Source organism: Pteropus vampyrus, unplaced genomic scaffold (assembly GCF_000151845.1).
Source record: "Pteropus vampyrus isolate Shadow unplaced genomic scaffold, Pvam_2.0 Scaffold12, whole genome shotgun sequence".
In the NCBI taxonomy this organism is placed as follows: domain Eukaryota; kingdom Metazoa; phylum Chordata; class Mammalia; order Chiroptera; family Pteropodidae; genus Pteropus; species Pteropus vampyrus.
The window spans coordinates 7,361,112-7,365,856 of NW_011888793.1; the positions used below are offsets into that span (position 1 = coordinate 7,361,112).

At 31.8% G+C, this 4,745-nt stretch overlaps 1 pseudogene; it reads right to left on the minus strand.

The window, feature by feature from the left end:
* Positions 1 to 577: 577 nt before the first annotated feature.
* On the minus strand, positions 578 to 1,099 carry LOC105305942 (annotated as a pseudogene).
* Positions 1,100 to 4,745: the final 3,646 nt, after the last annotated feature.

A 4,745-nucleotide genomic window follows, 5' to 3' on the forward strand; every position in this document is an offset into this window, starting at 1 on the left:
AACATATAATTAAATAGTTTTAGTAGAAAATGCAGTACATTGCTCTATAAAATCAGTTATCATTAATATAGAAATCCATTGCTAGTTAAAAATGTTGATAGTGTTCGTTACATGAATGCAATTTTAGAACATATATTAAAATATTCATTTGAATAGTATTATGCTGGCAGGGATACCAGTCAGGAATGAAACTGACTCACTAGTAAGGGGAAATTTTGAGACTGATTAAGAATTCTCTGTTCTTTTGTTAAACTTAATACACTTGTTTAATTTTTCTTCGTAACAAGAGGTATGTGGATATGTTAAATTTTCTTTTATATATAAAGAAGATTTTATAACAAATCTTTACATAATTTATAGTTTTTTATTGGTGGTGGTGGTTTTTTCATTGTTAGTTTTGTTGTTGTTGTTTTGTTTTTTGTTTTTTAGCTGCTATAAAAACTTTATTGTTTTCATTTGGTCCATGTCCTGGGAGAGGCCTTCGCTGTGGTTTAAAAGGCTGGCTGGTGGTTGCATGGAGAGGCTGAGACAGAAGCCCACCAACACCAGGGGCATGCAGAGAGGCCCTCAAAGGTTTCTATACATGCTTGAGGGTAAACTTTTCAAAGAGAGGTTCAGCCTGGGGACTTGCAGCCTGAGGGGTTTAGTCAGGTGGTCGCCCATCTTCTTGATGAGTTAGTTTCACCTCTTCATCTAAGAAATGGCTCTCTAGAAAGTCACAAAGATGGGAATCTGCATGGGTAGAACCTAGGGCACACAGATCCAAAAGGGCCTAGTTCAGGTTCTTCTTTCTGACCATGGCAGCTTTTATGGCATCCTGAGTTTTACTCCACTTGTTTTGGGATGGCTTCTGCACATCCTGGAGGAGGGCGTGGCTGCCGTGCTGGTTTTGCATCTTCAAGAGATGCTCAGTGCTCTCATGTTTCTCCTTGATCAACTCATGGAAGAAGTGGCCCACACCCTCTAGAGCCATATCCCTGTGGTGGAAATAGAAGCCCATGAAGAAGTATGTGTAGGAGGCCCGCAGATGCATGTTGACCACATGGTTGACGTTGGCTTCCTCTTGGGTGGAATAATTCTGACCAATTCGGGAGGCCATGTTTGCTTGGCAATAAAAAGTTAAACTCCTAAAACTTTGTTGGCTGGTCTTGGAGTCAGAGGATGGCAAAGATAATTCTGATGGTTCCAGAAGAGGTTAGAGGGTGATTCGAGGCTGCAAAAGGGGCATCCCTGAGTCTGTTCCGTACAAACACTTTGGAAGAAAGAGACAAATCTGGGGACCGCTGAGGGCACTCAATTTATATTTTTCTTTAAAAATATTTTCCAGCAATGAACTTGGTCTACACTAATTGAGCCAAAGTCACAATTGTGCTAGCTGGCAGATTTCTAGCTTATGAGAGGAAATAATATATAACACTCAAATTAAGGTGAAAAAAAATCTGTGCTTTTAGCTGAATTCTCAAGTAAACCTAGTTGTTTATCAAAGAAATATTAGAAAAGTTAAAAATGAAGTGATGTAAGAAAAAAATGTATAGATAAATAAAATTCTGCAAGAATGAGTGAATATTCTCACATGTGCAATATACATACATATACACATATAATATTTATGTGATTTAACGTAATTTTTGTTTGTCAAAGCAGATACCAAACCTCCCATGGTGCTCCTCTGGGGAATATGTCTTTGTCCCAGGCATTATGCCCCGAGGCTGTCTTTTTCCCCTAAGGCAATGATTCATACACAATGCAAATGTGCAAAAAATAATTTATTCTAAGGAATGCATAGGATGTGTAGAATTTTAATGAGTGTTTCATTTTTGAAGATGTATTAGTGAAACTTTTATCCTTGGAAAGTGTTTCCTTTTATTGAGGAGATTAAAATAAATTCATATAACACAAAATAAATATTTAGCACACATTTTGGAGATAAAGTTGATTTCGAACTACTTTTAAGTATCGTTTACAAAAGAAATTTCTTGTGTAATTTTTTCCAAAAATCATAAAACTTGAGCATGAACTTATTAGCTATTTTAGCCTTATATACTTTTCACTGATAATTCTATTATATGTTTAATAAGATAGAATTCATGAATTATTACTATATGGTAAATAAATGTTAAAAATTAGACTATAGCAATGATTTCAAAACTGGTATCATATTTTTTAAAGCAGTTTTCTTGAGAGGAGATACATTTGTTTTACCAATTATAACATTTTAATTATATAAAATGATTTTCAAACTACCTTTTGCACTATGATAGAGTACACATTTTGAATCAATAGTAGCTTTAAAAACAAGCAATAATTGGGTGCTTTAAAAAAATGAAATACTTCTAAACGATAATACTTTTCTATCATAAAGATATTTATATTATCTTTAAAATTGATTTCAAAGAATTGCTAAAACTTTTGAACCGATTTTAAAGGTATCCTTATATGAGTTTCTACTCTCTTAAGTAAACACTTAATTGCCACATTTGATTTATAAGTCTAGTCACTTTCATTTTTATTCATGCTTTGAATTTTCATTATTATTCTGACAATGAATTTTGTTTCTTTCCAAAAGAAATGATCAATGGTAATAGCAGATTGTCAATAAAAGGAATGGAATGTGAAATGTTCTCACTGTCTATTAGACAAATATGCCATTTTTAGAAAGACTGATAATAAATACTCTGCTGAATGCCATTGCATATAGAAAAACTTCTCAAAAATCTCACCTTGGGCAGTGGAAGCAATGCTTTCCTGGTTATAAAAAATAACCAACAGAAATATTATTTAGTACTAATAAAACTTTTCTAATATCACTTGATGTATGAGTGAAAATGATTGAATATTCAACATATTTCCATAAGTTAAGAAAGACATTTTCACTATCAGTGCATTATTTGTCTTTACCGATAGCAGGTATTAAAGCTGAATTTAATACCAGCGTAGGTGCCCCTTCTTAAGGAGATTTTAAATTATTATATGCTCCAAACTTTAAAACTTACTCTTTCCTTTAATAACATTGATTCAGTAAACAAGATATTGAACATCACTAGATAAAGTGAAATATTTAAGTTACACATCATCATTGAGACCCACAATGTATTTATTTCAAAGGAAGATGTTTGTGCAAAAACAGTGCCTATCCTTGGTAGTACTTTTCCACCAGGTCTGATATAACATTTGTCACATTTATCATTAACACTACCAACCCCTTAATAGCTGGCTCCTGACAGATCTGAGTTTGAATATTGGTTTCCTTTCACTGGCTGTGTGTCTCACAGACAATAAAAATAATTTTAAATATGCCTGATGTGCAAGAGAAACTGAAGGTTAAAACTTATGTGTCATTAGCATAGTACTTTGCACATTGTACACATTCAGTGAATATTTATTGCTCTTGTTTTCTCAGGACCTGGGAGTGTGCAGGAGGTATATTAATATATTTCTTTTTAATTGAAGTGGTGCACCGATAGGGGGATATACAGAGAGACAAAATCTTAAAGAAGACCAAAACAAGAAATCAGATTGAAAATAAACTTTTGTTATGAACCATTAATTGCACTTAAAAAAATCATGAACTATGATAAATTGTATTAAAATCAGTATTATTGTTAAAACTATGACTGAGTTCAAATAAAATTATTTAAACTAGGTAAAAATAAGTCTGTTAACTCAATGAAAACTACAACAATTTATGATTTTAATTCTAAATAAAATCTTATTTTCATATTATCAACTTAATTTTTTTAATAAACTGTACATTTTGCTAAAAGAATTAACCTAAATTGCCATAACAAAATAACAAAAAATGAAATTACTCAAGTAAGACCAAAAGAATCTCCTCCGTAATGGTAGAGAAATGGATCACATATCATCTGGTTAACTCCCTTTCTTCTGAGGGATTCCAAATGTGAGAAATTAGAAATAGGGTTTGACATAACATGATATACCTTAATATGCATGATAAATGTCTTAATAGCAGTATGCTGTAACATAAACATACCTACCATCCATATTTCAGCATATTAATGTTTTCCCATATATAATTTGCATTTTTAAAATAAGATTAGATATTTAGACGTATGTAGAGAACCATTCTCAAGCATCAACGTTAACTGTTTCTTTGAAAAGATAAGCAAAATTGATAAACTTTTAACCGACTCATCAAGGGAAAAGAGGGCCCAGATAAACAAAATCAGAAATGAAAGAGAAATTACAACCAACACTATAGAAATACAAAGATTCATAAGAGAATACTATAAACAAGTAGATGCCAACAAATTGGACAGCCTAGAAATAATGAATAGATTTCTATAATCATACAATCTTCCAAGACTGAGTCAAGAAGAAACAGAAAATTTTTACCTCTCATTTCCTTCACTTTTTTTTCCTAGCACTAATGAGTGAAGCCCTTGAAATACTTTCCGAAGCAGAAATAGAAAGCAACTTTCTTCCTGTCTTTGAAAGAATCTTTTTTTAAAAAAAAATTACCATTAAGTATGACATTACCAGTAATTTTTGATAGATTCTTTTTATATGGATACCCTTTTATTCTCTTTTCCTAAGGATTATCACTATGAATACATGTTGAATTTTATTAAGAATCTTTTTTTCTGTATCATTCTTCGTGATTTATGTTTGATTTTTAATCAGTAATATGTTGTACATGTTAATCTACTAATAAAGTGAATTACTATAATTGATTTCTTGAGAATGAATCAATTTTGCATTAGTAAGATAATAGTTACATAGAC